Source organism: Aegilops tauschii, chromosome 1, assembly GCF_002575655.3.
Source record: "Aegilops tauschii subsp. strangulata cultivar AL8/78 chromosome 1, Aet v6.0, whole genome shotgun sequence".
Classification (NCBI taxonomy): domain Eukaryota; kingdom Viridiplantae; phylum Streptophyta; class Magnoliopsida; order Poales; family Poaceae; genus Aegilops; species Aegilops tauschii.
The window spans coordinates 223,799,181-223,812,599 of NC_053035.3; positions in this window are offsets into that span (position 1 = coordinate 223,799,181).

Below are 13,419 nucleotides of genomic sequence, written 5' to 3' on the forward strand. Positions count from 1 at the left end.
TTTCAAATGTTTCAGACTTATGTTTCATTAAGTAGATATACCCATATCTGCTTAAATCATATGTGAACGTGAGAAAATAACGATATCCGCCACGAGCCTCAACATTCATCGGACCACATACATCTGTATGTATGATTTCCAACAAATCTGTTGCTCTCTCCATAGTTCCGGAGAACGGCATTTTAGTCATCTTGCCCATGAGGCACGGTTCGCAAGTACCAAGTGATTCATAATCAAGTGGTTCCAAAAGTCCATCAGTATGGAGTTTCTTCATGCGCTTTACACCGATATGACCTAAACGGCAGTGCCACAAATAAGTTGCACTATCATTATCAACTCTGCATCTGTTGGCTTCAATACTATGAATATGTGTATCACCACTATCGAGATTCAAGAAAAATAGACCACTCTTAAAGGGTGCATGACCATAAAAGATATTACTCATATAAATAGAACAACCATTATTCTCAGATCTAAATGAATAACCATCTCGCATCAAACAAGATCCGGATATAATGTTCATGCTTAACGCTGGCACCAAATAACAATTATTTAGGTCTAAAACTAATCCCGAAGGTAGATGTAGAGGTAGCGTGCCGACCGCGATCACATCGACTTTGGAACCATTTCCCACGCGCATCGTCACCTCGTCCTTAGCCAATCTTTGCTTAATCCATAGCCCCTGCTTCGAGTTGCAAATATTAGCAACAGAACCAGTATCAAATACCCAGGTGCTACTGCGAGCATTAGTAAGGTACACATCAATAACATGTATATCACATATACCTTTGTTCACCTTGCCATCCTTCTTATCCGCCAAATACTTGGGGCAGTTTCGCTTCTAGTGACCAGTCTGCTTGCAGTAGAAGCACTCAGTCTCAGGCTTAGGTCCAGACTTGGGTTTCTTCTCCTGAACATCAACTTGCTTGCTGTTCTTCTTGAAGTTCCCCTTCTTCTTCCCTTTGCCCTTTTTCTTGAAACTGGTGGTCTTATTGACCATCTACACTTGATGCTCCTTTTTGATTTCTACCTCCGCAGCCTTTAGCATTGCGAAGAGCTCGGGAATCGTCTTATCCATCCCTTGCATGTTATAGTTCATCACGAAGCTCTTGTAGCTTGGTGGCAGTGATTGAAGAATTCTGTCAATGACGCTATCATCCGGAAGATTAACTCCCAGTTGAATCAAGTGATTGTTATACCCAGACATTTTGAGTATATGCTCACTGACAGAACTATTCTCTTCCATCTTGCAGCTGTAGAATTTATTGGAGACTTCATATCTCTCAATCCGGGCATTTGCTTGAAATATTAACTTCAACTCCTGGAACATCTCATATGCTCTGTGACGTTCAAAACGTCGTTGAAGACCCGGTTCTAAGCCGTAAAGCATGGCACACTGAACTATCGAGTAGTCATCAGCTTTGCTCTGCCAGACGTTCATAACATCTGGTGTTGCTCCTGCAGCAGGTCTGGCACCCAGCGGTGCTTCCATGACGTAATTCTTCTGTGCAGCAATGAGGATAATCCTCAAGTTACGGACCCAGTCCGTGTAATTGCTACCATCATCTTTCAACTTTGCTTTCTCAAGGAACGCATTAAAATTCAACGAAACAACATCACAGGCCATCTATCTACAATCAACATAGACAAGCAAGATACTATCAAGTACTAAGTTCATGATAAATTTAAGTTCAATTAATCATATTACTTAAGAACTCCCACTTAGATAGACATCCCTCTAATCCTCTAAGTGATCACGTGATCCATATCAACTAAACCATGTCCGATCATCACGTGAGATGGAGTAGTTTCAATGGTGAACATCACTATGTTGATCATATCCACTATATGATTCATGCTCGACCTTTCGGTCTCCGTGTTCCAAGGTCATATCTGTTATATGCCAGGCTCGTCAAACTTAACCTGAGTATTCCGTGTGTGCAACTGTTTTGCGCCCGCTGTATTTGAATGTAGAGCCTATCACACCCGATCATCACCTGGTGTCTCAGCACGAAGAACTTTCGCAACGGTGCATACTCAGGGAGAACACTTATACTTTGATAATTTAGTGAGGGATCATCTTATAATGCTACCGTCAATCAAAGCAAGATAAGATGCAGAAAAGATAAACATCACATGCAATCAATATAAGTGATATGACATGGCCATCATCATCTTGTGCTTGTGATCTCCATCTCCGAAGCTCCGTCATGATCACCATCGTCACCGGCGCGACACCTTGATCTCCATCGTAGCATAGTTGTCGTCTCGCCAATCTTATGCTTCTGCGACTATCGCTACCGCTTAGTGATAAAGTAAAGCTTTACAGGGCGATTGCATTGCATACAATAAAGCGACAACCATATGGCTCCTGCCAGTTGCCGATAACTCAGTTACAAAACATGGTCATCTCATACAATAAAATTTAGCATCATGTCTTGAACATATCACATCACAACATGCCCTGCAAAAACAAGTTAGACGTCCTCTACTTTGTTGTTGCAAGTTTTACGTGGCTGCTACGGGCTTAGCAAGAACCGTTCTTACCTATGCATCAAAACCACAACGATAGTTTGTCAAGTTGGTGCTGTTTTAACCTACGCAAGGACCGGGCGTAGCCACACTCGGTTCAACTAAAGTTGGAGAAACTGACACCCGCCAGCCACCTCTGTGCAAAGCATGTCGGAAGAACCAGTCTCGTGTAAGCGTACGCGTAATGTCGGTCCGGGCCGCTTCATCCAACAATACCGCCGAACCAAAGTATGACATGCTGGTAAGCAGTATGACTTATATCGCCCACAACTCACTTGTGTTCTACTCGTGCATATAACATCAACGCATAAAACCAGGCTCGGATGCCACTGTTGGGGAACGTGGTAATTTAAAAAATGTTCCTACGCACACGCAAGATCATGGTGATGCATAGCAACGAGAGGGGAGAGTGTTGTCCACGTACCCTCGTAGACTGAAAGCGGAAGCGTTAGCACAACACGGTTGATGTAGTCGTATGTCTTCACGATCCGACCGATCAAGTATCGAACGCACGGCACCTCCAAGCTCAGCACACGTTCAACCCGATGACGTCCCTCGAACTCCGATCCAGCCGAGTGTTGAGGTAGAGTTTCGTCAGCACGAAGGCGTGGTGAAGATGATGATGTTCTACCGACGCAGGGCTTCGCCTAAGCACCGCTACAGTATTATCGAGGTGGACTATGGTGGAGGGGGGCACAACACACGGCTAAAAGATCAAACGATCAATTGTTGTGTCTCTAGGGTGCCCCCCTGCCCCCGTATATAAAGGAGCAAGGGGGAGAGGTGCGGCCGGCCAGAAGGGGCGCGGCAGGAAGAGTCCTACTCCCTTTTCCTTGTTGGACTAGGAGTGGAGGGGGAAAGAGGAGGGAGAGAGGAAGGAAAGGGGGGGCGCCGCCCCCTTCTCCTTGTCCTATTCGGACTAGGGGGGAGGGGTGCGTGGCCCTGCCCTGGCCGCCTCTCCTCTCTTCCACTAAGGCTCACTATGGCCCATTAAGCCCCCGGGGGGTTCCGGTAACCTCCCGGCACTCCGGTAAACTCCCGATTTCACCCGGAACACTTCCGATATCCAAACATAGGCTTCCAATATATCAATCATCATGTCTCGACCATTTCGAGACTCCTCGTCATGTCCGTGATCACATCCGGGACTCCGAACAACCTTCGGTACATCAAAACATATAAACTAGTAATATAACCGTCATAGAAACTTTAAGCGTGCGGACACTACGGGTTCGAGAACTATGTAGACATGACTGAGACACGTCTCCGGTCAATAACCAATAGCGGAACCTGGATGCTCATATTGGCTCCCACATATTCTACGAAGATCTTTATCGGTCAGACCGCATAACAACATACGTAGTTCCCTTTGTCATCGGTATGTTACTTGCCCGAGATTCGATCATCGGTATCTCAATACCTAGTTCAATCTCGTTACCGGCAAGTCTCTTCACTCGTTTCGTAATACATCATCCCCCAACAAACTCATTAGTTGCAATGCTTGCAAGGCTTAAGTGATGTGCATTACCCGAGAGGGCCCAGAGATACCTCTCCGACAATCGGAGTGACAAATCCTAATATTGAAATACGCCAACCCAACAAGTACCTTCGGAGACACCTGTAGAGCACCTCTATAATCACCCAGTTACGTTGTGACGTTTGGTAGCACACAAAGTGTTCCTCCGGTAAACGGGAGTTGCATAATCTCATAGTCATAGGAACATGTATAAGTCATGAAGAAAGCAATAGAAATATACTAAACGATCGAGTGCTAAGCTAACGGAATGGGTCAAGTCAATCACATCATTCTCCTAATGATGTGATCCCGTTAATCAAATGACAAACCATGTCAATGGCTAGGAAAATTAACCATCTTTGATCAACGAGCTAGTCAAGTAGAGGCATACTAGTGACACTCTGTTTGTCTATGAATTCACACATGTATTATATTTCCGGTTAATACAATTCTAGCATGAATAATAAACATTTATCATGATATAAGGAAATAAATAATAACTTTATTATTGCCTCTAGGGCATATTTCCTTCAGTTGTTGGGGAACATAGTAATTTCAAAAAAATTCCTACGCACACGCAAGATCATGGGGTTGCATAGCAACGAGAGGGGAGAGTATTGTCCATGTACCCTCGTAGACTGAAAGCGGAAGCGTTAGCACAACGCGGTTGATTTAGTCGTACGTCTTCACGATCCGACCGATCAAGTATCGAACGCACGACACCTTCGAGCTCAGCACACGTTCAGCCCGATGACGTCCCTCGAACTCCGATCCAGCCGAGTGTTGAGGGAGAGTTTCGTCAGCACGACGGCGTGGTGACGATGATGATGTTCTACCGACGCAGGGCTTCGCTTAAGCACCGCTACAGTATTATCGAGGTGGACTATGGTGGAGGGGGGCACCGCACACGGCTAAAAGATCAAACGATCAATTGTTGTGTCTCTAGGGTGCCCCCTGCCCCCATATATAAAGGAGGAAGGGGGAGAGGTGCGGTGGGAGTAGGACTCCCTCCCTTTTCCTTGTTGGACTAGGAGTGGAGGGGGAAAGAGGAGGGAGAGAGGAAGGAAAGGGGGGCGCCGCCCCCTTCTCCTTGACCTATTCGGACTAGGGGAAGGGCCGCGCGGCCCTGCCCTGGCCGCCTCTCCTCTCTTCCACTAAGGCCCACTATGGCCCATTAAGCCCCCCCGGGGTTCCGGTAACCTCCCGGTACTCCGGTAAAATCCCGATTTCACCCGGAACACTTCCGATATCCAAACATAGGCTTCCAATATATCAATCTTCATGTCTCGACCATTTCGAGACTCCTCGTCATGTCCGTGATCACATCCGGGACTCCGAACAACCTTCGGTACATCAAAACATATAAATTCATAATATAACTGTCATCGAAACTTTAAGCATGCGGACCCTACGGGTTCGAGAACTATGTAGACATGACCGAGACACGTCTCCGGTCAATGACCAATAGCGGAACCTGGATGCTCATATTGGCTCCCACATATTCTATGAAGATCTTTATCGGTCAGACCGCATAACAACATATGTTGTTCCCTTTGTCATCGGTATGTTACTTGCCCGAGATTCGATCGTTGGTATCTCAATACCTAGTTCAATCTTGTTACCGGCAAGTCTCTTTACTCGTTCCGTAATACATCATCCCGCAACAAACTCATTAGTTGCAATGCTTGCAAGGCTTAAGTGATTTGCATTACCGAGAGGGCCCAGAGATACCTCTCCGACAATCGGAGTGACAAATCCTAATCTCGAAATACGCCAACCCAACAAGTACCTTCGGAGACACCTGTAGAGCACCTTTATAATCACCCAGTTACGTTGTGACATTTGGTAGCACACAAAGTGTTCCTCCGGTAAACGGGAGTTGCACAATCTCATAGTCATAGGAACATGTATAAGTCATGAAGAAAGCAATAGCAATATACTAAACGATCGAGTGCTAAGCTAACGGAATGGGTCAAGTCAATCACATCATTCTCCTAATGATGTGATCCCGTTAATTAAATGACAACCCATGTCAATGTCTAGGAAACTTAACCATCTTTGATCAACGAGCTAGTCAAGTAGACGCATACTAGTGACACTCTGTTTGTCTATGTATTCACACATGTATTATGTTTCTGGTTAATACAATTCTAGCATGAATAATAAACATTTATCATGATACAAGGAAATAAATAATAACTTTATTATTGCCTCTAGGGAGTATTTCCTTCAGTCTCCCACTTGCACTAGAGTCGCTACGAGTGAGAAAACCTCATCGTAGTCAACACCTTGAACTTTGTCAAAAACCTTTTTCCGACAAGTCTAGCTTTGTAGATAGTAACACTACTATCAGCGTTCGTCTTCCTCTTGAAGATCCATTTATTTTCTATGGCTTGTCGATCACCGGGCAAGTCAACCAAATTCCACACTTTGTTCTCATACATGGATCCCATCTCAGATTTCATGGCCTCAAGCCATTTTGCGGAATCTGGGGTCATCATCGCTTCCTCATAGTTCGTAGGTTCGTCATGGTCAAGTAACATGACCTCCAGAACTAGATTACCGTACCACTCTGGTGCGGATTTCATTCTGGTTGACCTACGAGGTTCGGTAGTAACTTGATCTGAAGTTACATGATCATCATCATTAGCTTCCTAACTAATTGGTGTAGGAGTCACAGGAACAAATTTCTGTGATGAACTACTTTCCAATAAGGGAGCAGGTACAGTTACCTCATCAAGTTCTACTTTCCTCCCACTCACTTCTTTCGAGAGAAACTTCTTCTCTAGAAAGGATCCATTCTTAGCAACGAATGTCTTGCCTTCGGATCTATGATAGAAGGTGTACCCAACAGTCTCCTTTGGGTATCCTATGAAGACACATTTCTCCGATTTGGGTTCGAGCTTATCAGGTTGAAGCTTTTTCACATAAGCATCACAACCCCAAACTTTAAGAAACGACAACTTTGGTTTCTTGCCAAACCACAGTTCATATTGTGTCGTCTCAACGGACTTAGACGGTGCCCTTTTTAATGTGGATGTAGCTGTCTTTAATGCATAACCCCAAAACAATAGTGGTAAATCGGTAAGAGACATCATAGATTGCACCATATCTAATAAAGTACGGTTATGATGTTCGGACACACCATTACACTGTGGTGTTCCAGGTTGCATGAGCAGTGAAACTATTTCACATTGTTTTAACTGAAGACCAAACTCGTAACTCAAATACTCTTCTCCACGATCAGATCGTAGAAACTTTATTGTCTTGTTACGACGATTTTCCACTTCACTCTGAAATTATATGAACTTTTCAAATGTTTCAGACTTCTGTTTCATTAAGTAGATATACCCATATCTGCTCAAATCATCTGTGAAGGTCAGAAAATAATGATACCCGCTACGAGCCTCAATATTCATCGGACCACATACATCAGTATGTATGATTTCCAACAAATCTGTTGCATGCTCCATTGTCCCGGAGAACGGCGTTTTAGTCATCTTGCCCAAGAGGCATGGTTCGCAAGCATCAAGTGATTCATAATCAAGTGATTCCAAAATCCCATCAGCATGGAGTTTCTTCATGCGCTTTACACCAATATGACCTAAACGGCAGTGCCACAAATAAGTTTCACTATCATTATTAACTTTGCATCTTTTGGCTTCAATATTATGAATATGTGTATCACTACGATCGAGATCCAACAAACCATTTTCATTGGGTGTATGACCATAGAAGGTTTTATTCATGTAAATAGAACAACAATTATTCTCTAACTTAAATGAATAACCGTATTGCAATAAACATGATCAAATCATATTCATGCTCAACGCAAACACCAAATAACACTTATTTAGGTTCAACACTAATCCTGAAAGTGTAGGGAGCGTGCGATGATGATCATATCAATCTTGGAACCACTTCCAACACACATCGTCACTTCACCCTTAACTAGTCTCTGTTCATTCCGCAACTCCTGTTTCGAGTTAGTACTCTTAGTAACTGAACCAGTATCAAATACCGAGGGGTTGCTACGAACACTAGTAAAATACACATCAATAATCTATATATCAAATATACCTTTGTTCACTTTGCCATCCTTGTTATCCGCCAAATACTTGGGGCAGTTCCGCTTCCAGTGACTAGTCCCTTTGCAGTAGAAGCACTTAGACTCAGGCTTAGGACCAGACATGGGATTGTTCACTTGAGCAGCAACTTGCTTGCCGTTCTTCTTGAAGTTCCCTTTCTTCCCTTTGCCGTTTTTCTTGAAACTAGTGGTCTCGTCAACCATCAACACTTGATGTTTTTCTTGATTTCAACCTTCGTCGATTTCAACATGACGAAGAGCTTGGGAATTGTTTCCATTATCCCTTGCCTCTTTTATATACGGGGGGCAGGGGGGCACCCCATAGGCACAACAATTGATCGTTTGATCTTTTAGCCGTGTGCGGTGCCCCCCTCCACCATAGTCCACCTCGATAATACTATAGCGGTGCTTAGGCGAAGCCCTGCGTCGGTAGAACATCGTCACCACGCCGTCGCGCTGACGAAACTCTCCCTCAACACTCGGCTGGATTGGAGTTCGAGGGACGTCATCGGGCTTAACGTGTGCTGAACTCGGAGGTGCCGTGCGTTTGGTACTTGATCGGTCGGATCATGAAGATGTACGACTACATCAACCGCGTTGTGCTAACGCTTCCGCTTTCGGTCTACGAGGGTACGTGGACAACACTCTCCCCTCTCGTTGCTATGCATCACCATGATCTTGCGTGTGCGTAGGAAATTTTTTGAAATTACTACGTTCCCCAACAGTGGCATCCGAGCCTGGTTTTATGCGTTGATGTTATATGCACGAGTAGAACACAAGTGAGTTGGGGCGATATAAGTCATACTTCTTACCAGCATGTCATACTTTGGTTCGGCGGTATTGTTGGATGAAGCGGCCCGGACCGACATTACGCGTACGCTTACGCGAGACTGGTTCTTCTGACGTGCTTTGCACAGAGGTGGCTGGCGGGTGTCAGTTTCTCCAACTTTAGCTGAACCGAGTGTGGCTACGCCCGATCCTTGCGAAGGTTAAAACAGTGGCATCCGAGCCTGATTTTATGCGTTGATCTTATATGCACGAGTAGAACACAAGTGAGTTGTGGGGGATATAAGTCATACTGCTTACCAGCATGTCATACTTTGGTTCGGTGGTATTGTTGGATGAAGCGGCCCGGACCGACATTACGCGTACGCTTACGCGAGACTGGTTCTTCCGACGTGCTTTGCACAAAGGTGGCTGGCGGGTGCCAGTTTCTCCATAATAATGTCCTTGATGCACCGCTAGGTGACAGACCTATTGCAGGAGCAGATGCAGACGTTATGAACGTTTGGCTAGCTCAATATGATCACTACTTGATAGTTTAGTGCACCGCGCTTAACGGCTTAGAATCGGGACTTCAAAGACGTTTTGAACGTCATGGACCATATGAGATGTTCCAGGAGTTGAAGTTAATATTTCAAGCAAATACCCGAGTTGAGAGATATGAAGTCTCCAACTAGTTCTATAGCTAAAAGATGGAGGAGAAAAGCTCAAGCACTGAGCATGTGCTCAGATTGTCTGGGTACTACAATCGCTTGAAGCAAGTGGGAGTTAATATTCCAGATAAAATAGTGATTGACAGAATTCTCTAGTCACCATCACCAAGTTAGTAGAACTTCGTGATGAACTATAGTATGCAAGGGATGATGAAAGTAATTCCCGAGCTCTTCGCGATGCTGAAATCGACGAAGGTAGAAATCAAGAAAGAGCATCAAGTGTTGATGGTTAACAAGACCACTAGTTTCAAGAAAAGGGCAAAGGGATAGAAGTGGAACATCAAGAAGAACGGCAAGCAAGTTGCTGCTCAAGTGAAGAAGCCCAAGTCTGGACCTAAGCCTGAGACTAAGTGCTTCTACTGCAAAGAGACTGGTCACTGGAAGCGGAACTGCCCCAAGTATTTGGTGGATAAGAAGGATGGCAAAAGTGAACAAAGGTATATTTGATATACAGATTATTGATGTGTATTTTACTAGTGTTCGTAGCAACCCCTCGGTATTTGATACTGGTTCAGTTACTAAGAGTACTAACTCGAAACAGGAGTTGCGGAATGAACAGAGACTAGTTAAGGGTGAAGTGACGATGTGTGTTGGAAGTGGTTCCAAGATTGATATGATCATCATCGCACGCTCCCTACACTTTCAGGATTAGTGTTGAACCTAAATAAGTGTTATTTGGTGTTTGCGTTGAGCATGAATATGATTTGATCATGTTTATTGCAATACGGTTATTCATTTAAGTTAGAGAATAATTGTTGTTCTATTTACATGAATAAAACCTTCTATGGTCATACACCCAATGAAAATGGTTTGTTGGATCTCGATCGTAGTGATACACATATTCATAATATTGAAGCCAAAAGATGCAAAGTTAATAATGATAGTGAAACTTATTTGTGGCACTGCCGTTTAGGTCATAATGGTGTAAAGCGCATGAAGAAACTCCATGCTGATGGGCTTTTTGGAATCACTTGATTATGAATCACTTGATGCTTGAGAACCATGCCTTATGGGCAAGATGACTAAGACTCCGTTCTCCGGAACAATGGAGCGAGCAACTGACTTATTCAGAAATAATACGTACTGATGTATGCGATCCGATGAGTGTTGAGGCTCGCGACGGGTATCGTTATTTTCTGACCTTCACAGATGATTTGAGAAGATATGGGTATATCTACTTGATGAAACATAAGTCTGAAACATTTGGAAAGGTCAAAGAATTTCAGAGTGAAGTGGAAAATCATCGTGACAAGAAAATAAGGTTTCTACGATCTAATCGCGGGGACAAATATTTGAGTTACGAGTTTGGTCTTCAATTAAAACAATGTGGAATAGTTTCACAAATTCGTGCCACCTGGAACACCACAGCTTAATGGTGTGTCCGAACGTCATAACCGTACTTTATTGGATTTTGTGTAATCTATGATGTTTCTTACCGATTTACCACTACAGTTTTGGGGTTATGCATTAGAGACAGCTGCATTCATGTAAAAAAAGGGGGCACCATCTAAATCCGTTTGAGACGACACCGTATGAACTTTGTGTTTGGCAAGAAACCAAAGTTGTCGTTTCTTAAAGTTTGGGGTTGCGATGCTTATGTGAAAAGATTCATCCTGATAAGCTCAAACCCAAATCGGAAAAGTGCGTCTTCATAGGATACCCAAAAGTTACTGTTGGGTACACCTTCTATCACAGATTCGAAGGCCAGATATTCGTTGCTAAGAATGGATCCTTTCTAGAGAAGGAGTTTCTCTCGAAAGAAGTGAGTGGGAGGAAAATAGAACTTGATGAGGTAACTGTACCTTCTCCCGAATTGGAAAGTAGTTCATCACTGAAATCAGTTCCAGTGATGCTTACACCAATTAGTGAGGAAGTTAATGATGATGATCATGAAGGTTTAGATCAAGTTACTACCGAACCTCATAGGTCAACCAGAGTGAGATCCGCACCAGAGTGGTACGGTAATCCTGTTCTGGAGGTCATGTTACTTGACCATGACGAACCTACGAACTATGAGGAAGCGATGGTGAGCCCAGATTCCGCAAAATGGCTTGAGGCCATGAAATCTGAGATGGGATCCATGTATGAGAACAAAGTGTGGACTTTGGTTGACTTGCCCGATGATCGGCGAGCAATTGAGAATAAATGGATCTTCAAGAAGAAGACTGCCGCTGACGGTAAGGTTACTGTCTATAAAGCTCGACTTGTTGCAAAAGGTTTTTGACAAGTTCAAGGGATTGACTACGATGAGACCTTCTCACCCGTAGTGATGCTTAAGTCTGTCTGAATCATGTTAGCAATTGCCGCATTTTATGATTATGAAATTTGGCAAATGGATGTCAAAACTGCATTCCTGAATGGATTTCTGGAAGAAGAGTTGTATATGATGCAACCGGAAGGTTTTGTCGATCCAAAGGGAGCTAACAAAGTGTGCATGCTCCAGCGATCCATTTATGGATTGGTGCAAGCCTCTCGGAGTTGGAATAAACGCTTTGATAGTGTGATCAAAGCATTTGGTTTTGTACAGACTTTTGGAGAAGCCTGTATTTACAAGAAAGTGAGTGGGAGCTCTGTAGCATTTCTGATATTATATGTGGATGACATATTGCTGATTGGAAATGATATAGAATTTCTGGATAGCATAAAGGGATACTTGAATATGAGTTTTTCAATGAAAGACCTCGGTGAAGCTGTGTATATATTGGGCATAAAGATCTATAGAGATAGATCAAGACGCTTAATTGGACTTTCACAAAGCACATACCTTGACAAAGTTTTGAAGAAGTTCAAAATGGATCAACCAAAGAAAGGGTTCTTGCCTGTGTTACAAGGTGTGAAATTGAGTCAGACTCAAAGCCCGACCACGACAGAAGATAGAAAGAGAATGAAAGTCATTCCCAATGCCTTGGCCATAGGTTCTATAAAGTATGCCATGCTGTGTACCAGATCTATTGTATACCCTACACTGATTTTGGCAAGGGAGTACAATAGTGATCTAGGAGTAGATCACTGAACATCGGTCAAAATTGTCCTTAGTGGAATAAGGATATGTTTCTAGATGATGGAGGTGACAAAAAGGTTCGTCGTAAAGGGTTACGTCGATGCAAATTTTGACACTGATCCAGATGACTCTAAGTCTCAATCTGGATACATATTGAAAGTGGGAGCAATTACCTAGAGTAGCTCCGTGCAGAGCATTGTTGACATAGAAATTTGCAAAATACATACGGATCTGTATGTGGCAGACCCGTTGACTAAACTTCTCTCACAAGCAAAACATGATCACACCTTAGTACTCTTTGGGTGTTAATCACATAGCGATGTGAACTAGATTATTGACTCTAGTAAACCCTTTGGGTGTTGGTCACATGACGATGTGAACTATGGGTGTTAATCACATGGTGATGTGAACTATTGGTATTAAATCACATGGTGATGTGAACTAGATTATTGACTCTAGTGCAAGTGGGAGACTAAAGGAAATATGCCCTAGAGGCAATAATAAAGTTATTATTTATTTCCTTATATCATGATAAATGTTTATTATTCATGCTAGAATTGTATTAACCGGAAACATGATACATGTGTGAATACATAGACAAACAGAGTGTCACTAGTATGCCTCTACTTGACTAGCTCGTTAATCAAAGATGGTTATGTTTCCTAACCATAGACAAAGAGTTGTTATTTGATTAACGGGATAACATCATTAGGAGAATGATGTGCTTGACTTGACCCATTTCGTTAGCTTAGCACTCGATCGTTTAGTATGTTGCTACTGCTTTCTT